This window comes from Podarcis vaucheri, assembly GCF_965113315.1.
Source record: "Podarcis vaucheri genome assembly, chromosome: 7".
NCBI lineage: Eukaryota > Metazoa > Chordata > Lepidosauria > Squamata > Lacertidae > Podarcis > Podarcis vaucheri.
Genome location: NC_138765.1, coordinates 79,273,564 through 79,296,019, shown reverse-complemented (window position 1 = coordinate 79,296,019; position 22,456 = coordinate 79,273,564). Strand labels below are relative to the sequence as shown.

The following is a 22,456-nucleotide window of genomic DNA, read 5'->3' as shown; positions in this document are numbered from 1 at the left end:
GGTGTCACAACACAGTTTGGAAAGCTCTGGCTTAAGGGTTGCAGTGACTCTACTGAGTAGCATTTACGTTCTGAAGTTCTGGGAGAGTTTTTAGCGAGGTGTTGGCCTCTGGCGTCTCCTCCCATGCATCTGGGTCCGCCTTAGGATTTTGCAGCCAATCACACATGTTCTGTGCGCGCATACAAATATCTGCCTCTCCTCTCTAAGAAACTATAGATTTGTATCCCTCTGTCTGCACCTGTTTCTGCCTCCCCCTTCTTATTCCTCCTCTGGGGGGCTGGAGAGCCCATTATCTGGTCACATGGCACACCCTTTTTCTCCACTTCTTCTGTGTTGTTTTTAGCTTCTCTGTTCGGTTGAGCTAGCAGCTGCTGCCTCTCAGGAATTTTCTGTTGTTTTTGGTAAAACCGTCAAGGAATGCTGCCCGGGTCTCTCATCTCCCTCCTGAGCCAAAAGTTGCCACAAAAGAACAACTCTGCCCTGCCACCCCTGCATCTGAGCACTGGGAGCCCATTCCATTTCAGGATTTTGCTCTCAATCAGATGTTCTCGCACATCTTTCATCGCTGCCGCAACCACCTCTGCTTCTGAAGCCGCTTGCTCATATCTTCTGTGCTGGTTCAACTCCCCACATCCTTTTCTCTTTCCTAATTCCACTCTCGGAGGATGCACACTTCTAAATACCATTTGCCAGGAACTGCAAGTGGATAGAATGCTGTCATACTCAGGTCTTGCTTGTGGGCTTCCTCTTGGGGCATCTGGTTAGCCACTTTGAGAACAGGAGGCTGTACTAGATGGGCCTTTGGCCTGACCCCGGAATCAGGCTCCTGTTCATTGGTCTCTTTTTGTATGGCTTTGAAATGAGATTAGGCAGATTCACAGAGGAGAAGGTTGGCAATGGACACTAGTTAAACTGGGTTAGATATTCCCTCCACTCTTGGAGGCCTGTGCCTCTGGATACAAGAAGCAAATGGGGAGGAAACTGCTGTTGCCCCCAGGTCCTGCTTGGGAGCTTCACACAAGCATCTGATTGTGCACTGTGTTTCCTGCTTGGCAGGGGGTTGGACTCGATGGCCCTTGTGGTCTCTTCCAACTCTATGAGTCTATGATTCTATTCTAGGATACTGATCTGGGGGGGCCTTTGGTCTGATCCAGCTTCAGGGCTCTTCTTACGTTCAACACTTAACACTCTAAGACTGCCAGAAGGGTCCATTTTGTTATTGCACAGTGCCTAGTAATCATATACAAAGAGGAGGTTCCATTGAATTATTGTGATCAGGTCTTGCTTGTGAAATGATCCCAGCTGACTGTTACGTTATATCTGTCTCCATTAGCTGTTTCACACTTTTGCACGGTAACCCGGAAACACACCAGTGTGCCACAGTAAATGCATGAAGTGTGAAGGGGGAGAGATGCATCCCTAAACCCACTGTATGAGAGCCATTGACTTGCCTCTCTCATAGGCACTTGACTTGTTTTACAGTGGTGAAACACCAGTGTGCTCCAGTTGCACACATGTCTGTAGTTGTGAGTTCATGGGAAGGGTCTTGTGAGCCTTGCATCATCAGCGTACAATGCAATTTGACTGCTATAACTGGGCATGCCTTGCTTAAGTTTGTGTAGTTGCATGCTTGAGCAGTAATGTATGGACCTGGCAGAGCGTATGCACTTTGGCTGATCTCTTGTGTAGTGGATTGCAAAGTGCCTCACGGTGGTTTCCAGGTTTTTCCCTTGCAAGGATCAGTGGTGTTCACAGAACTAAGGCGGCCCAATGAGTCTTCAGAAGAGGTGGGACTTGATTCCTGGGTCTTCCAGACTGAGCCCCAGCTTGAAACACTCAACCCAATCACTTTGAGGTTCAGGTGAGGAGAGGAAGCAGAAGTCATTCATGCTTCATCTCCTGTTGTCTCCTTGGATCATCTGAGGATAAACCGATGATCATCATCAAGGCAGCTCCAAGCTTCTTTGCTTCCATGTTAGTTGCTCACCGTCTGAAGGCTTAAGAGCAGCAGAAGTTCAACCCCTAACTCAGAATTTGCCCATTGGATGCCTACATCTGTGCTAGCTGGGGCAGATGGAAGGCCAAAATTTATGGAGGGCACAAGATTGGCGAGTGCTGGGTTGTGTTAATCGTCCATTGTAAAAGTGTAAATCTGAGAGTACACTGGTGCCCCTCCCAGTTTGCAGAACTCAAGCTGGCCTTCACTACACCTGCCTTTCCAAACAAAAGGTCTTTAAACTGGAAGCTGGGAATTGATGGCTCAGTTGGTTACAGCATGGTGCTGATACCACCAAGGTTGCAGGTTTGATCCCCGTATGGGATAGCTGCATATTCCTGCACTGCAGGGAGTTGGACTAGATGATCCTCAGGATCCCTTCCAAGACGACATTTCAAGGATTCTATCATCTTTCTGTGGGTTGAACCATTGTCCATATTCCTAGTTATGCAGAGCACTTGAACATTCACAGAGAGAAAGAGAGACAGAGAGACTTTCACAACTATTTCCTGGGTTTCATGTATGTGTGAGTAGCTAATATTTGTATTTGCACCTCTCTGTCTCTCTTTTATTTTTTTGTTCCCTTATAGATCTTGGTGACTCCATTATAATAATAATGATAAAGGTCTTCCACAAAAGCTTGTGTTTTCATGCGGGCTTCACTCAAAGGGCTGGCGGTTTCCATGGCTGCCCCGTCTCCCTGTGGCAACACGCCCTTTATTGTGTTGTTGGTGGTTTTATTTTTTTATATTTTTTGGCTTCATAAACTTCTCCAAGCTTTTAAGCAGAAAAAGGGATTCGTGAGGGAGAGGAGAAGAGGTCAGCATTGGCAGCACGGGTAAAAAGGTAAAGAAAAGTATTGGTCCTCTGCTGATCAGATTCTGAGACAGGGCGGTATCGACTTAAGTTATACTCACAGTCGACCCACTGAAATTAATGAAGCTAAGTTAGTTGTGGTAATTAAGTTCATAGGTGTACTCTGAGTAGAACTAGAATGGGCTGCAACCCAAAATGTTTTTTCTTCTTTTAATGATCTTTATTGTGTAGGTTGAAATGACGGACCCACTCTTTCCCCCTTGCTGCGGAGTCTGAATGCTGTCAGAGCTCCCCCCCCCCCAGCAGGATTGCCACCTCTGCTCTACCACCCAACTCTGATCAGAGAAGGGAACTGCACCAGTTAAGGAAGCCACCTGAATACAAGCAGGCCAGAGAGAATCTAGTAATGCTCCCTGGCCAATATAAAAGCTTTCAGGGAGCTCTTTCTTGCTGCTTAGAACATAGATGGGGTTGCCCTGTGCCCAAAGAGTCAAGGTTGCAGGCTGAGATTGCTTGTTTAGATCCAAGCCTGCCATTTGGGTAGCAAGTTATGGCTGGCTTGCTAACTGAAGCCTTCTGGAACAGAGAAAGCCCGTTTACTCTCTGGAAACCTCCTGATCTTGACTACTGCAGTTCATTGTGTGTTGGGCTGTGCTTGAAGACTACTTAGAAACTTCAGTTACCGTATTTTCCGGTGTATAAGATGACTGGGCATATAAGACGACCCCCCAACTTTTCCAGTTAAAATATAGAGTTTGGGATATACTCGCCATATAAGACTACCCCTCTTCCAACGCACACCAAATAAAAATTTAAAAAACCAGTCTCCAGTCTGGCTCGGAAATCCGCTTCACTACCCAGTGGCCGGGGGCTTCTGGGGCCAATTTTCAAGCGTATTTCTGCTTCATCTAGAAAGCTTGGTGTCCTCTGATTTAATTTGCTCTTGTTTTATCCTTTGGTGGGGAGTTGCTGCAGGAGCTGCTGCTGTAGCCGGCGTATAAGACGACCCCCGACTTTTGAGAAGATTTTCCTGGGTTAAAAAGTAGTCTTATACGCCAGAAAATACAGTAGTTCAGAAATCTGCTTTGAGACGGTGGATCCAGAGCAAGGCAAAAGGGCACTTACGATGCCAGTTGTTTATTAACAACTTCACTAGTTTACAGTCTGTTTCTGAGCATGGCCCAATAGTCCTAATAGTAATAATAATAATACGTATTAATTAATAATACCTATGCCCGGAGGTCTCAGGGCGGTTCACAAAATAACCTTCTTTTAACTTTCTGACACCACTGGAGTTTGGCTACCATTAGCCCTGACCATTGGACATGCTTGCTAGGGTGGATGGGCACCATATTGGCTACGCCTGCTCTTGACAGATGTTCTGGCAAAGGCTTAAAAAAAAAAAAAAACTACCCAGGACTCTAAATCGCTTTTTTGCTTGTACTGGGGAAAACACACTGCTGCCTTCTTTCGTCTTCAGCCTCCTGTTGCTGGTTTGTTTGTTTTTAGTGACTTTGATATTTTTATTGTTTCGCAAATTTATATGCCGCTGAGCATAAAAATGTCAAAAGACAGTGCACGGCATAAAATAATATAGTATGACATAAAACAGTTTAAAAATCAGTGTAAAATTAAGCCATACCGTTGTGTGTTTATTGTGAGATGCAATTAAATTCCTTGTGTATAAATAAACTAGGAGACCCGGGGTTTTATTCAGTGCAGACCTGTTGAAAGTAATGACCATGACTAATGCTGGGCTGTTACTTTCAATGGGACTATGCTGAATAAAACTCAGTTGGCTACAACCCCTGACCTTGCTTTGCCCTGCTCTAATCAGTATCTGACTTGGGTGCAGATCATCACAAGATGTTTCCTTTCCCAGCCTGGCGCCTTCCAGGTGTTGCTGAACCAGATGTTGCTGGACCAGGTGGCAAATGCCCAGAGATGATGGGACTGGGCATCCAGCAACATCTGGCAGGCTCCATGTTGGGGGCGGCAGGTGTGGCTGATTCCAACCACAGGCTAGTCCAAGACGCTTGGGTTGATGTGTTCTTCCTTGTTTATATATCTTGATTTAAGAGTTTTCATTCTCAAATGCATTCATCTGTTTAACCATGATACTTTAGAGGGACTTTCTTTAAGCAGCACTGGGGGAAATGGTCACCATGTCAGGCAAGCTAGAGACTTTGGAACGATCTCCCTTTCTTCACTGTAATGCACGGCTTGACTCACTTGCTTTGAGACATCTGTGTTTTGTTTTGCTGCGCCTGTTCTTGGATTTTTTCAAATACCTCTGGCATGCAGAGGAGGAACATTCAGTTTACTCCTGTTCTCTCCATTTGCTGCAAATGGCAATCTGAGCAGTGTGGACTGCTGCCATTCTGAATTCATTCTTTTTTAAAATAAAAAAAGAAAACACCCCAAGTTTCTAGACCTCATGGATGCAAAGAGCTTTGAAACAGCATGGCCAGCATCTGCTATCCCACAGTGAGCTGCTTGACTTACCCAAGCTCCTTGCCTTCTCCCGTGAAATTAGTAGCAGAATAATATGTTTGCTTTACATCATTCATGCAAGTTTAGTTAATTTGTATAATTTATGCAGGGCACAGAATGCACACAGTCCTGGTTATCTTTTGCTTAATAAGTGAAAAAACTTGGCTTTGGACTTTCCTCATCCAGCTTCGCACTACTATGATAATGAACATTATATGCCCACATACACCTGTCTTTTGTTGCCATTGGCACCTAAAAATCTGTGCATCTTGTGGTCATTGGCATCTGTGTTGCTGCAGAGGTCAAGGATCTGGTTTCTCCTCCCTAACTGGCTCCTATAAATTTTTGCTGGCTCCTAACTTTTTGCATGTGTGTATATATATATATATATATATATATATATATATATATATATAATCTCTCCCAGGGAGTGGAGCTGGCACAGCTGCCAGTTGATTTGAATATTTACCAATACTACTTACTCCCTGTCTCTCACTGTGTCTCTCCCCCCCCTTCTCTTAATTGTGTATATATTTGCTCTGCATGTATCCCATAAAATACCTGCTGTTTTGGGCGTACCCCATTTTGCAGGGTACATGAGATCATGCTGTAAAAATGCAATGAAAAACACTTTCATGCCACAACACATCAAATGGGATTTTGTTGTAGGATGAAGATAGATAGATATATTTTTCTCACCCCATTTGCTGAGCTCAACAGTTTTCTCTCTCTGCGTGTACTTGGAAAATCATTAAACATTTATTTTATTTTTGTTTTGAAGTTGGGGAAGGAACCCTGAACTTTTGCAATAGGGCTGCTTAATTTTTGTCATTATCCTGCTGTGGAGTTGGGCAGTACAACAACCTTATAAATAGGACAGTGATTCTGAAAGAACCAAATCCCGTAAAGCCTTCTCTTTCTGCTGTCTGAGTGAGGCTGCAGTCCTGTGTCCACTTACCTAGGAGCAAGTCCCATTGAACTCAGTGGCTCAGTAACACTTATAGAACTGCACTGTGAGCAAGTGGTTATTGAAACTCCTGGAATGTAAGAGGAAAGGAAGAGCCCTACTGAATCCAACTAAGGTTCCATTTAGTTCATTCTTCCGCTTCCTAATGTAGTCGACCAAATGCCTCTGGAAAGCCTTTAAATAAGCACAGGAACACCTGAGCTGCCCTTTTCTGAATCTGTCCATTGATCCATTCAGTGTTGTCTGCACTGACTGGCAGCAGCTCCCCAAGGTTTCAGATGGAGAGACCAAATCTGGGACCTTCGGCATGCAATGCACATGCTCTACCACTAAACTATGGTCCTTCCAAAGTAAAATAAGACTGGGCCTCTCATGGTGCTATAAGGAGGTGATTTCATAGAATCATGGAGTTGGGAGGGACCCTGAGGATCATCTAGTCCAACCCCCTGCAATGCAGAAATATGCACCTGTCCCATACGTGGATTGAACCTGTGACCTTGGCACCATGCTCTAACAAACTGAGCTGTATAAGAATAACTCCCATATGCTGATCTGAGCCATCAGCAGCTAGACCTCTACCAGCCTTATCTGGAGATGCTGGGGATTGAACCAGGACCCTTCTTTGAGATAATCAGGCGCTCTATTGCTGAGTATGGCTCTTCCACAAGCAGGGAATTGACCCAGTAGCCCTTCTGTTCTGCTTACTCTCCAGTGACTATTGGTGTTCAGTGGTGGAGTTGCGCCTTCAGATATGCAGGTTCTCTTTATCTGCCATAACCAATATCAGCCAACTTCTTTGTCTTCTCTGTATACTTGGCTGGGGATGCGGGTGGCGCCGTGGTCTAAACGACTGAGCCTCTTGGGCTTACCGATTGGAAGGTTGGCGGTTCGAATCTGCGCTACAGGGTGAGCTGCTGTTACTCCATCCCAGCTTCTGCCAACCTAGCAGTTCGAAAGCACACCAGTACAAGTAGATAAATAGGTACCGCTGCGGCAGGAAGGTAAACAGCACTCTGTTCTCTAGCACTCATCACGGTGTCCTGTTGTGCCAGAGGTGGTTTAGTCATGCTAGCTACATGACCCGGAGATGAGTGCCACTCCCCATGGTCACCTTTGACTGGACTTAACCATCCAGGGATCACTTACCTTTTTTTTACCTTACTTGCCTAATCACCTTTTAAAACTGTCTATGCCAGTGGCCATCACTGCACCTTGTGACAGTGAGTTCCATAGGTTAACCATGCATCACACAAAGAAGCCCTTTTCTTTTGCCTCTGTTCCCCACTGGTTTCACTAAAAGACCCTGAGCTATATGAAGAGAGAATAGCTCTACATACTTCCCCTTCACCACATCCTTGCGCCTGTCCACTGCCACTCTTAAGCTTCTTCCAACCCTACATGAAAAAGTGGACCAATTTTCCTGCCTTGGTATTTGGCAGCTTGCTATGCCAGCCCTTTACCCAGAACCACAAAGAGCAGATTATTTATTTGCTTTTAGAGGAAGGGTAGGCCACCCACTTTGCATACAGCAGGTCCCAGGTTCAATCTCCAGCTTCCCCAGGTTGGGCTGGTGAATAGACTCGTATTTGAAAACCTGGAAAGCAGCTGTCTGTTTACCAAAGTAGACAAAACTGATCTGGGAAGACCCGATGGCCTGATTCAGTTCAAGGTAGCTTTCTACATTCCTAAGTAGAACCAGGAGCGCCGCTTGTTTCCAGACGTGTAGGAAGGATTTCGGCAGAGTTGCCCAACGGGCTCCAGCTTCACCACCCTCCCCTTTGATCACTTATTACTTTTCTATTTCTCCCTTTTTCGTTGCTGTAATCATTGCAAAATCTCCTGGCTTTTTGGGAAAGCTCCAGGACTCCAGGGCCCGTATTGCATCGTACCCAGCTTTGGAAAAATGGGTCACAAAGCTTGGTTTGAGAAAGGAGAGAAGAGATAGGGATCTTGCTGCAGCTTGATCTTTATTGGGAGATAAAGGGGAGGATTGCAAGCCTGTTGTGGCGCAGAATATTCCTTTTTGGGGTGCGGGTGGTGGAATCAAGAAAGCAAAGTTCTTCCACATCTCTTAGTCTGGCTCTTTCTCTCTTTGTCCGGTTGGTGTGGATTGCTTGCTCCCCTCCAATGTGATAGCATGCCAACAACAATCTCTCTTAAATGCATGCTTTCTTCTCCCAGATAAGAGTTGTGATGACAGTAGGAGATAGGTCTTAGGGCAGGAAATAGCTTTAAAGACTTCCCTGGAGCTGCCAGCTACCTCCCAGGGGAACAAGAGGAGCAGCAAGCTCATCAGGTAGGATTGCTTGGGGGGGGGCTGTTCCTCCCACCTATGTCGGAGCTGCTTCTCCAGGTCTTCATTTTCACTGGGGCTTGCCAAGGGCAGAGCCGCAGATCCTGGTTTCTCTGCCAGAAAGTAGCTGTTGGTTAAGATTTAAGAAGAAAAGGAAAGCAACTTTGTTTTCCAAGTCTGCTTTGGGCCTCAACACACCTGGGTTTCTGGGGAACCGATGAGGAAAGGACCATAGCCCAGTGATAAGCATAGGAGCCAACTTCTAGCCCCCCAATGAAATATTTGAGGGGGCCAGGGCCCCCCAAGGTAGATGGGCATTGCCATTCAAATGGTGTGTGATCAGTTATGCAGGGTGACACCCCCCCCAACATTTTATTCAAGTTGGCTCCCCTGGTGATAAGAGAACAGAGCCGCAGTAAGTCAGAGTGGACAATGCCAGGCTTAGATCAGTCTTGTATTTAAGTGCTAGCTTGGTAGACACTGATGACAAGGAAGGTCTTAGTATCTCCTCCATCTGCCCTAGCCAGGGTGGTAAACATATCTGCAGAAAATTAAGTTTTCATTTGGTTGCCTTTCCAAGACTGAGCTGGATGGGTGACTGATCTGATTTGGTGTTAGTCAGCTCCTTTTCTATCTGTTTGCCCCAGCACTACTCACTTTGGGAGGTAAGCACCATTCTCCTCTGGGATTAAGAGTTTCCTCTTGCATTCCACCATGGCCTTATTTGAAGGATTCTTGCTGTTTTTTTCTAGGTGGGGTTAGAAAGCAAAACAGCCAACAGGGAATTTAAGCTGCGGAATGATTGTGCTGAGATCACATTAGCCTGCCTTCCTTTCTCGAGTCCCATTCATCTTTTTGGAGAGCCTTTCTGACCTATGCTGTTTTGTGAGAGATCGTAGAATTGTACACATTAATCAATGAAGACACTAGATAGTCTCTCTGTCAAACAGCCAGCACTGTAGTGGCTACAGGGCTGATCTCAGGCCAGGAAGACCCAAGTTCAAATTCCTTTTGAGCCACAGCACTTACTTAGGCACTGTCTCTCAGCATAACCCTCTTTGCAGGGTTCTTGTGAGGATAAAGACAGAACAGTATGTGCACAATATACATATAATAACAGTAACCCGTGTGACGGCCAGTGTTTTTCATTCCGTGAAAGCTGCTGGCCACCAAAGCTAATTTGCCCACAAAGAACTGTACTAGTCATTTGTGAGACGTGGATGGCATAGAATCCTAGCACTGGAAGGGGCCTCAGAGATCTGATAGTCCACCCTTTCCAGTGCCAATAAGCCTTCTTCTCTAACATGTTATTTATTTATCCATCATTTTAAGGCATTTACAATGCCAGTGTGGTGTAGTGGTTAAGAGCAGTAGACTCGTAATCTGGTGAACCGGGTTCGTATCTCTGCTCCTCCACATGCAGCTACTGGGTGACCTTGGGCTAGTCACACTTCTTTGAAGTCTCTCAGCCCCACTCACCTCACACAGTGTGTTTGTTGTGGGAGGGGAAGGGAAAGGAGAATGTTAGCTGCTTTGAGACTCCTTCGGGTAGTGATAAAGCGGGATATCAAATCCAAACTCCTCCTCTTCTTCTATACCGCTCATTCATTAGCATGTCTAAGCGGTGTATATGAAAATGTACTATACAGTAGGGCTGCCATAAGTCTAGATTTCCCCAGACATTACCAGGATTTCAAATGCAGAATTGATGTCTGGGGGGAATTTCCAAAAGGTGATGCAAATCAATTGAAAAATCTCGTTTTGTAAAAAAACTCAGCAACTTTGGGGGTCTTCCTTTACTTTTTGAAATATGGCAACCCTACCATACAGATAATTATAACAATAAAAGGTCATCATAGAATCTGAACGCTGCCTTAAAATGCCTGCTGAAATGAGATAATATTTTGCCATGCACTTGAAGTTCAGCAAGTAAGGTGCCTGTTTAATCTCATTTAGGAGGGAGTTCCACAGGTTTTGGCCCAGTACACTGAAGTAAAGTCTTCTGATGGATACGAGCCATGCGTCTGAGCCATAGGGGACCACCAATAATGACTCCTCTGAATATCTCAGTGACAGAGCCGGGATACGAGGGATAAGGAGATCCTTAAGACATATTGGACTCAGGTTGTTAAAAACCATGTAAATAACTACAAGAACCTTGAAACTGACCTGGTAACGTGGTTGCCGTGTAGCCTCTACTTAATAATCTCTTAACAGAGAGAGCCCATCACCTTCTGAGGCAACCCGTATTATTGCCAAAGCAGCTGGAGCTTCCAGGACATTCTTGCAAACCTGCTGTCTTATAATTTGAACACATTGTTCCATCATCTATGTGACAACATTCAAAGATTTGAAGATGGCACTCTTGTTGCCTCTCAGTTATCTCTTCTCTAAGCTAAACACACTCACCTCCATCAATCTTTCCTTATCATCTCCAGCAATGCTTTATTCCTAAAAAAAGGTTTAGGGGTACTCTCATTTTCCTACTCTTATTGAAATATTGCCCCTCAATGAGGCCAAACTTAGATTCACAAAATGTTTAGGGGTATGTGTACCCCTGCGCCCCCCAGAACACATGTATCCTCCTGTGCATGTATCCTAAGTCGTCAATATCATTTTTAAACTGTGGTATGCAGAAGAACATAAGAAGAGCCCTGCTGGATCAGGTTAAAAGCCCCCCCTAGGCCAACATCCCATTATCACAGAGTTTGTTTATGTGAGTGTACATGTCTGCTTTTAAAATGGTAGAAAGAAAATAATCTGTGCTGTAGGAAGAATTTTGTCTGGAAGTTTTGATGCAGGGATAGTCCTGAATGCGCCTTGTTGTTGGCACCGCCTTTTGTCTCGAGTGACAATGGAGTATGCCTCTGGGGGTGAAGTTAGACTGCTGCATTTGGAGCACCAAAGTGACCTTCCCAGGGTGCAAGCCTGGGCAGTGTGTATGGAGGTCCAGGGCTGCCCAGATGACAAGATATTGTTGATGTGGTCCAAAGGAAAGCAGAGCAATATGTTTGGCACCAGCTAGGCTGCAGGAGTTGCTGGAAAGAAGAATACAAGGTGCCATCCAACTGTCTTAGGGACTCCACTCCAGATTTGTGTAAGATTGACTCCTTAGCCTTCTTCTCCTGGAGAATATCCCACAAGGATCGGAGTTTTCCTTTTCTGTCCGAAAGCTATGTGGCCTAAAAATGCTTATCTAAGCCTTCCCCAACCTATTGCCCTTTGGATCTTATAGACTACAACTCACATCTTCCTTAACCATTGGCCATGCTGACTGAAGCTGACAGGAATTCTAGTCCCAAGCATCCAAGATTGGGAATGTTAATAACAAACAAATAAACAAGACAGTACTTTGTTTTGGAGTAGTACAGAGGCATTGGTTCCCACGAACCGGTCCTTTTTATCGTCTTATCTGTAAGGTATTTCCATCGTTCGTTATTTCATCAGAGCCAAACTGGTGTGCCAGCATTTACACCTTCAAAACATGTAGCTATTTGGAAAGTTTGTGGACACGTGTTTCATCATTTTTTGCAGTTGCATTTTGTTTTTGTTTTTTAAAAAAAACATTTTAATTGTGGCGAATAGTTTTTGCAAATGCTCCGCTCTGTGTAGATGGTCATGGGCTGCGATGCTGTAACTGAAATGACTCTTCTTTTTTAAAAAAAGTTTAGAAGACCATGGTGAACAGCAAATGTTGACAGATGTGGGGGACCTTTGGGTCTCCAGATGCTGCTGAACTACAACTCTCATCATCCCTTTGTCATCTCAGAGGATGACAAACCACCCCCACCCCAAAATAAACCATAAAATGGCTCTCTCCATCATATTTTGCCTGTAAGCTTCTCAGAGCCATTTAAGTGGTTGTCTTAACCTGTATGCTGGAGTCTCCTAAGTGCCCTGCTGGATCAGATAAGGACCTGTCTCAGGTTTTCTCCCAGTGTGGTTCCCGTCACATGTTCTTAGGCTCTCAACTCCTATCAGCTCCACAGCCAGCAAGGCCATCCATCAGGTTTGATGGGAGCTGGAATCCCAACATCTAGAGGACATCAGGTTGGGGAAGGCTGGTCTATCAACTCCAAGCCTCTGAGAAGCTTCCCACCAGGGTGGAGAAACAGCTGGAACCGGGAATGTTGGGGGGAAAGGGTTGTAGCCTGGAAGGGCAGAGGCCGTGTATAGGAGGCTAAACCAGGATTCACTGTCACTGAACAAACCATAACACCCCAGAGCCTTCAAGGCTGTTTTTTTGCCCACTCACTGCCCTAGCCCACTCCTTTTGTAGTCCCAGGAGAAGCCAATGGCTACCCTAGATGGACAGGGTTAGTCCAGAGCCCAAGAACACTTTATTCCCTTGAAACATGCCCCCTAAACCACAGTTTCAGTTGCTCGCCACTTGGGGCAGTCTCGCCTAGAGTTGAGACTTCCTGTTCTTGTCCTGGCGCTTCCTGACACTTTACAAGCAGAGTGCGATGGTAATAGACTTTTTTTCTTTGCTGAGGTAGCTTTCATGGCTAACAGCCATTGACGAACCTCTCCTCACACAGTGCATTTGTCTGGTCTTATTTATTTATTTACAAAAGCCATAACCGACATGTGCTGTTGAACTGAGATAATGCTTCTTGCTTGCCTGGAAGGCAATAGAGAGATGTTTACATGTCTTGCATGCATGTGACTTTTGGGTGGCAGGTGTCCTGCCTCAGGCCCAACACACATAGACAGAGGCTCTTATGTGTAAATTAGAAAGACATCACTATTCAAGCAAGTAACGGTACAGGCTTAATAGTGGGGACAAGAGTTTAAGAGGTCTGATTCAAGGCAAAGCGTTCAGAACTGGACAGCAGCAAGTAAGGTGTCCCAACAGCTTCCATGCATTGCTCTACCCACCAAGCTTTTAAAGAAAAGGCATGATATGTTCACTCACAACACATGCTCACTTTGCAAGAATGTTTGCAACATATTGCCCTTTGGTGTGGATAGGTCAGTTCTCATCTGCAGAGATAGTGCCTGAGTCTAAGTGATGAAGCTTCACCCTCCTGTTCTGACTCTCACCTCCTGAGTTGCCTCTCCCCTTGGTTACCCATAAAGGTAAAGGGGCCCCTGGCCGTTGGGTCCAGTCGAGGATGACTCTAGGGTTGCAGCACTCATCTTGCTTTACTGGCCAAGGGAGCCGGCGTACAGCTTCCGGGTCATGTGGCCAGCATGACTAAGCCACCTCTGGCAAACTAGAGCAGCACACTGTGGGGCTCATGGCAGTAGGAATGTTGTCTAGTGTGCAAAAGTAAGAACCATATATGTTGCTCCACCACTTTTGCTTCAGGCTTGCCAATGTTTTACTTCTGACCATAGCTACCTCTGACCCTGCTTGGCAGGGGGTTGGACTCGATGGCCCTTGTGGTCTCTTCCAACTCTATGATTCTATGATTCTATGAATTGTCCGCGCACATGTTGTGTTGGTAGCCAGGCCCACCAAGCAACCACATTCTTAAATCTTTACATTACATTTTATTTTTTAAAAGAGAGTGATTGAGTTGTGTATCAAGGGTGTTGCTAGGAGCATAAAAGTTTTGGGCGCAGGTCCCACGGCACAAATAAGCACAAATCAGCATATGCTAAGGTATAGGCAAAGATTCAGGCTTTCAATGGGAGGAAAGACCAGCGTTGGTTCTTGTTCTCAGGGCTTAATTCTCCTCTGAGCAGAAAAGAGGGGGAAAGGTGGTGCTTTGCAGTAAGTCAAGTAAAAAATATGTATGGGTTGAATCTGAGTAGGCCCATTTAAATTAATGGACCTCAGTTGGTCATGGCCATTAACGTCAGCTGGTCTACTTTGAGTAGGACTGGTGATTGGGGGGGGGCAATAATGTTGGGGCCTTGCACAAAAGACCCAGGATTGAGGCCTCTTCGTCCACCCCTAACAACACCCCTGAGGTGAATACTGTGTTGGCCTTTTCAAAACAAACAAACATTTCCACAGTTTGGGGCCAGATTATCAAATTGATAATGTAATAATGATAATAATAATAATAATAATTTAAAAATCATACACACTCCCTCCTGAAAAGGCTTTTCTCCCTGCCCCTCCCCTCCACCCCGTGAAAAAAATTCAATAGATAACAGCAGGCATTGTCCTTGTTTGATGTCTTGTTTAGATTCGGGGGTTGTGTGAGTTATTACAAGTTCTCCTGCCGATCTCCCTTCTGAATATTACCAAGGTGATTTCATGCCAACCTAACAAATAACTGAACAACAGCTCTGGCTCTGCTCAGCTGACAGGATTGGCTTTCTTTTCATTATCCCCACCCCAAGTTTATTTCTTTAATTCTGCTTTGGGTAGGTCTGTTTATCTTCCTAGAAGAGAGACAGTTTCACCCAGGACAGCACAGGGGGTGTAGTAAATCCTACTCCTTCACCAAGTTTCCTTCTCTCCATTGTCTTGAGAAAGACAGAGCCAACCGAAAGTAAACTCATTCTTAGAGTTTGTGACATTATTTCCCCTTCCCTATTGCTTGACTAATCTAACAAAGGTGATCAGACAGCCCTTTGTCCTTTCTTTTAAGTACTGCATCTACTGCGAATGATTTGCAGGATTTGCCCATTATAAGGTTCCAGTCACACATGTAAATCAGGCGGCATACTAGCAGCAAGGGGTGGGCAATTTTATTTGTGTGAGCAGCTCCCTGCAGGTATTCTGTCCCATCTGCATGAAACTGCAGATCAGATGGTGGAGAAAGAGAAAAGGAGGAAATAGCATTGTAAAGATGGTCAGGATTATGTGGGTCATACTTCCTGCATGTGTGGATTTGGCCCAAACGTTCCATGAAAGCGATTCTGCGCCTTGTCTTACATTGAACATTGCCGATGCAATTTAGTTGGCCTTGATAGAATAGTGTTTGCAAAAGAATACTCATTTTTTCCCAGATTAATAAATCTGGGGTAAAAGTGTGTGATCTCTGTGTGTCTCCCTCTCTGTGTGTTCAATACACGCACATGTGCATTCCTGGAAGGTGAAGTCCGTTGACTGCCCTTGGTTCATTCTGAGCTCTCAAATACTGTGTCTCCTGGACAAACAGTCCCGTTGGATGATATGACATTTCCAGAGAATGTTAAAATCCCAAAGGAAACTGACTTCCCCCAAGTTAACACATTAGGCTAATGTTTGGAGCCTGGCGCCAGCCCATTACAGCCAGGAAATTCAGTTTACTTTTTTTTTTAACCACTGCCTTGCTGCTGGTGGAAGCCTAGGGTTAGTTGTGTAGGACCTCAACATCTCATAGGAACCTGGGAAGGTGCCTTTTCTGAATCAGACCTATTGGTCCATGTAGTGCAGTAATGATCCTTGATCTTTCTGTATAAGGCAGCTTCCTGTGTTCCATTAGGAAGGTCTCAGGTTCCATTCTTGGCATCTCCAGTATAAAACAAAAAAAGATGAAGTATTAGGTGATAGCAAAGACCTTGATTGATTTCCTGGAGAGCCAATGAACATTAGAATAGGCCAGCCTTCTACATCCATGTGCCTTTATACATTAGATCAGCTGATAGGAATAGATGGAGAATTTTTACACTTTCCTAATATTGAGGGTTAGGTATCAATTACCAATGAGTGCCGAACGGCAGTATTTTCCATTTCAAAACCTGTCTGTGTCTATTTATGACCTCTCTGCTTTAAGTGTTTCAGCACCCCCAAAATAGCCAGAAGTAATATTTGGACCTTTACAGAAAACCAAACCCACAACGATCATTTACAAATGTTTATTGGATGCTTGTAAAGCAAAAGTTCAACAGCTTAGAGGGAAATGGAATGAGGAGTTAGAATATACCATACAGCCTAAATAATGGAAAGTTACTTTAGTATCTTTGTGGAATGTTTCTTTCAATCTATAATTGAGATTGATTCAGCATAAATTTATATTTTGGATATACTGAATTCCATGTCTACAAGAAGGAACTAACTAACTCAGATGCTGCAGGTGTAATCCTGAGAATGCCTCATTGAGGCATATGAATTGGGCTTGTACAGTAATATTTCCTTTTTGGTCTGAAGTTGTCCATATAAGTCTTGTCTTGATGAAATCTTTGGTGTTTGTGTAGGTTCATGTACTTTTAAATTACACTCCTGTAGTATGGGGATTATTGTTACTAAGAGACTTATACTTCAAGCCCAGAAGAAAAAATATTGGTCATGTATTCTGCAATGGCCTATAGACCTTAATGCCCTTGGTACGTTTGAATGTATTTTCTATAAATGCCAAAGTCGTTTGGATACCTATTTGTACATTTGGATGGCATCTTTAGCGATCTGTATGTGTAAATTAAGAAGGATGTTTATTGTATTGTTAATGTGAGCTGATGGGTTTCTTTTTTCCTTCCTAATTAGGATTAGGGTTAGCTGTATGTTTTGGGCTGACGCCTGAAAGCATTTCCAGTTCTGACCTCCTCAATGAAATGGTTAGGACTGTTGCAGGTTTCTCTGGGGTCAGATGGGCCAAAGAACCCAAACATGTTGTAGTTTTGTTCCTTGAGAAGATCCCAAACAGGGTACCTCTGAGTTCTGCACACTAGTGGGAGGCAGAAAACGACTCCTTTCCCTTTTTTCTAGGGATCGCTAGAGGGATACGTGCGGTAAGGCAGAAAATATTTACAGGTTTTATAGCTGCAGCACAAACAGGAAAAGCCCTTTTTGTAAAAAGAAAAAAAAAGAAAGAAAAAGTTTGTGTTGTAGATATTCAAAACAGGGATCGCCATGGAAACGCCACAATATTTGCTTAAATTGACACAAAGGAGGTTGCTGGTTGCAGAGGTTAGGCTTCTTCGGGCAGCGTTTTCTTTGGCCTGACACCTATTGCAAATTAATCTTGACAACCCGGGTTGCATGTGTCTTTTTTCTTCTTCCTCCACCACCTCCTCCTCCTCTTTCCCTTTCTTTTCTCCTCCCGGAAGAAAAAAGAAAATCACAAAATCACATGTTGGTGTTCGGGAAACACTTGTGTTTTCTCTTGAACGTTTCCTCCTCTCCCTGTTTTAGGGTTGAATTTGGCTTTTGACGTTGCTTTCCAACTGCAATAATAATTAATTGTTAATAATATTCCCTCTCCACCCTCCAAAAATAATAATCACCAAGCAGGGTCATTGGGTTTGGGAGCTTATGAATATGAGGAGTGGGTGGGAATTAGGGAGAAATTCATTGGAAGCAGTGAGTTTCCACCAGGGTTTGAGTGCAATGAGGGTGTCCCCAGCAGCACCAGGAAAAGCTATTATTTTTCTCCCTCCTGTTAGATGCTTACCTGAAAAAGTCCGGTCCATGAACCTGCAGCCTCCAGGACATTGGCTGACTACAACTCCCATCATTTCAAAGCACTGGACATGCTGGCTGAGGCTGATGGGATCTAGAGTCCATCAAGAGTTATTTGTGTTTGTTGATGAAATGTTACTGATGATTTTATGTTGCCCACCACCCTGATATATATGAGAATAATTTGGCAATAGAGAATTAATTGCAAACTAATAATCAGAAAACCGAACAGCATGTGCTTCCCTTACAATATTTAATTTTTCAGGGGGGAAATAAATCCCCAAAGACATTAAAAATGGTTAACACATGAATTTGAGCAAGCTCAAAGACCTTTGCATATATTTTGTTACCTGAAAAGTTGCTTACAACGTTGAAACTGTCCCATGGGAGCAGCAGAACTACTTAGTGCTGCCCACTGAAATTAATGGGCCTTAGTCATGTCCATCGGTGTCAGTGGATTTACTCTGAGAAGGGCTGGCATTGCATACAACCCTATAACCACGGAATTCTGCACTTTCAGAAATAAATAATAAATATAGTACATGGGAAGTGTCCTGCTGCACATCTCTCTTACATGTTACATTTGCACCAAAAGCCACCATTCGCACCAAAATACAGCTCTAATCTACCTATCTGTCTATTAAAGTATCAAAAGATATGGGTCTTCAGCATATTAGGCAAGCTTGGCATTTTCACAGTTTTTTAGCTATGTATAAAAGTAAAATAAAACCTGATAAATTCATACAGCTCTCTACTGCATCAGAAAAGTTTATATATTGGAACTGTAATTTTTCAAAACACTTGTAAGCAGTTGTGTGGCGGTTGCTCTCAAAAAGGGGCTGTAAATTCATTACTACTTTAAAATAATTTCCCTCTGTTTCCTTAGGGCAAAGAGACACCAACAAGTATAGGGAACCTATCAGACTCTATCTGTTTCCTGAAGCACCCTGGGAGGGGTTACTGATCCTGACACCCCTCCTCAACGTGTTGATTTGGAATGGATTTCAAGCCCAGGGAACACAGGATACAAGGTACTAATTTGTTTTTTCTTACAGTCAGATCTTGTGGCTCAAGCTACTTGCATGGGTTCTCTTAAGCCTCTGCTGAGGTATGTCCGCATCCAGGGCTTGGGACGTTCATTTTTAAAAGGAACTACCGTATTTTTCGCTCTATAAGACGCACCAGACCACAAGACACACCTAGTTTTTGGAGGAGGAAAACAAGAAAAAAAAAATTCTGAATCTCAGAAGCCAGAACAAGAAGAGGGATCGCTGCACAGTGAAAGCAGGAATCCCTCTTGCTGTTCTAGCTTCTGGGATACCTGTACAGCCTGTATTCGCTCCATAAGACAAACACACATTTCCCCTTACTTTTTAGGAGGGAAAAAGTGAGTCTTATAGAACAAAAAATACGGTATTTCTACTTCAGTATGTGGCAAAGGAACTAGTTTGGTTCATGTGCAGTTCACAGTTCAATTCATGCTTGTCTAAGTAATCTTTGGCAATTTCTTCCAACATTCAGAAAGCTACAAGCTGCTGTGCTGAGATATATAAGAGAAGACGAATAAAACGTCCAAAAATAACCTCAACCCACATACAGTGGATGTGAATTGTTTAATTATTTTTCCACCAAAACTGTGATCTTTACACTTAAAGGCCCAAAGAGTCTGAGGCGTAAAAAACACCGGTAAGAGAATGAACTTGCAGATGAACTAGAAATTGTTCAAAGCCCACCCCCACCCCCCAAAAAACCACTCCTGATTTAATTCGTGTTCTATGTACCCAGCAATTATAGAAACTACTTTGAGTGTAGTTGAGGACATTTTTGAACTAACTCGATGAACTTCATTAATTCAAACTAGTTCATCCTTAGCACTGCCTGCTTTCTTTCTTCCGTTAGAGCCCCATGTATAAACAAAACTTGCTCAAGGGAAGTTCTGATGTTGCCCAAGGCTGATACATCTTGCAATGCTCAAAATGTTCTACACTGTGTACATTGCTGTTTAATTCCCTCTTGGAAGCTGTGGAATTCCCTCCCCACAGAGGTGCATCTGGCGCCTTCATAGTATAGCTCTTTGCCCCCTGGCCTTTTGCGGCTGAGATGTATTTCTAAGACCCACCCTATTCTTCTGATGCAAATTGTTTAAGCTCATTTTAATATTGCATTGCTATGTCATCGTAACCCACACCGGAATGTTACAAGAAGGGCAGGTAAGAAATCCTACAGATAAGTTGATAGTGCCCTGCCACCCGTCTCGAAAAGTGAAATGCTTGCGTTGCTCCAGATGACAGACAAAGCCTGTGACTGCATCTGCGCTATCCAGGGCCAGCCCATGACAATCTGCTGTCTGAGGCAAAGGACAAGATGGTGCCTCTTCCCATCCCAGTACAGAAGCTGTCCAGATTGGCAACTGAATTTCTTTTGTTTTTGTGGTGGGACAGTCCTTCCCTGGCACCTGAGGTCAGCAGGCTGGCTTAGCACGGCAGAGTGCAGACCACGTGGCACACACTGCCCTATCTCAACAATGAGTAAACAAACAAACCCCTGTGTTTCAAAATATGAGTCAGCAATATCAAAAGCAACACGATGGCCAGAAACAATAGCAATGTGAAAAACTTTATGGAATAATTCAAAGCATCAAAACTAACAAACTGAACTCTCTGAAAGTCCTTAAATGAATCATGGTGCCAGACTTTACCCGGCGGACAGCAAGCTGTGAAGCTTTGTATAATCAGCAAATGTCCAATTCTGATGTCCAACTCTGCTGAACAGTGTTTCCGGATAACAACTACTGTTTTGTTGAATTCTTCATCAGCCAATTAGTTCAACACTTGTAAGTAGAAAGATATATAATTTCTTCATTAACTGAAAATAAAATATTCAAACGATGACCTGCACTGTTCAGCACTGTTCAGCAGAGTTCAGAGTTGGACATCAGAATTGGAGATCTGCTGATTATACAAAGCTTCACAGCTTGCTGTCCGCCGGGTAAAGTCTGGCACCATGATTCATTTAAGGACTTTCAGAGACTTTCAGAGACATCAGTTTGTTAGTTTTGATGTTTTGAATTATTCCATAAAGTTTTTCACATTGTTATGGTTTCTGGCCATTGTGTTACTTTTGATATTGCTATCTTCTCAACAACCTGTTGCTGCTTTTTGTCACTCCCACCCAGCTGAGACACACTGCCCAATGATAGGGCCAGCCCTGGTGCTAACCAAGGGCTCCAAACTTGTCAAACATGTTGCTGCTGAGATCAGCATCCTCGCAACTAGCTTCCTCACCCAGCATGCTGGAGAATTTGCACGTGTCCTGACATCACAGCATTCTCATCTCACCACCACCACCACCACATGAATTGTTTTTCCTGGCACAGGAAAAAATATATGAGGTCATCACACCAGGATCTGGTTTAAGTTATATTAAACATCATGGAGAAGGAGGTAGGACTGGGGCAGGGCGGGAGGCAAGTGTCTGCTTTTGGGAGGGGGAGCTTTTAGACAAGCTGTGAATTTTTTGACTGCTGATTTTTTGACTGCTACGTTAATATAATTTGTTTTGTGAATTGTTCTTTGGGAGTCTTGGGAGGGAGCTATTTTATTCTGTTACATTAGTTGCTCTCTTGTTACCATTCTCTTTTTATTCGGAAAGGTAGCCTATAACTGTTCCAAGATAAATTAACAAATGGGCTGTAGACATTTTCAGTGGATGCCACACAATTAGCATTATATCTACTTCGCCTGTTGGTTTTTTAAGCCGATTAACTCTCATGGATCTGGGGACTGTAGTTTTGCAGGAGTGCAGAAGAATCTTCTGCTTGTTTTCTTGCAGAACTACAGTACCACACTTCTTTTCGAAGGGTATGTAGGAGCCAACACAATGGAGCTGGTTCTTGACATGGATGAATACTCCAGCTAAGAGATTGTTTTAAAAATGCTTACCATAGAGTAGTAAAACTTTCAGTTGCACCTTTGGCGGGGCATTTCAACAACCTTCCTCTCTGAAACTTGCAAAGAGTTCAGGAACAAGTGGGCGTGATCCATGGCTTCAGTTTTAAACCACAGATCTTCCACGATTTGTTTGGAACAAAGGGAGTGTCTTACTTGGAACAAGAGTTATAGGACAGGGTCATGCGACTTTCCCTGACGCATAAGATCAGATTATGTTTTACAAGTTTGAATCCCCTGAATTCCTGCTTTTATCATTTTAGGTTGCATTTTTCTTTTAATGATATTGTTTGCTTTTCCATTTAAAATATTGAGCAGTTTATAAACTTTTTCAAATCAATAAAACAAAATAATAAATATGACTGTCAAAAAGAAAAGGTCTTCTTTAACCACTGCAGCTCCTATAAGTCCCAGCTAGCACGGCTGACTAGACCAGGAGTCGCCAATTTATTTGGGTTCATGGACCCATTTGAAAATCCAAGAAAATATCATGGGTGCTACGTGGGGCAGTGGACAAGGAGTAGCAGCAAACTACCAACTGCATATATGTGTTAGACGACGTTGCAGAACGTACCGTTGCTCATCCTGCAGCGATTGAGATGTTGGAGGGAAAGGGCCCCAAAGTGAGACAGACTGTGTTGGGGCCCATTGTTTTGCATGG

General features: G+C 43.9%; 1 protein-coding gene across 4 annotated transcripts in view; it reads left to right on the top strand.

The window, feature by feature from the left end:
• CASZ1 (castor zinc finger 1) overlaps positions 1-22,456 on the top strand; it is a 450,923-nt gene that overhangs the window by 176,065 nt on the left and 252,402 nt on the right. For all 4 annotated transcript variants that reach the window (XM_082229679.1, XM_082229680.1, XM_082229682.1 and 1 more), the window contains one exon: positions 18,735-18,879. The gene's annotated coding sequence lies outside the window, so the exon portion shown is untranslated. The remainder of the gene's footprint in view (positions 1-18,734; positions 18,880-22,456) is intronic.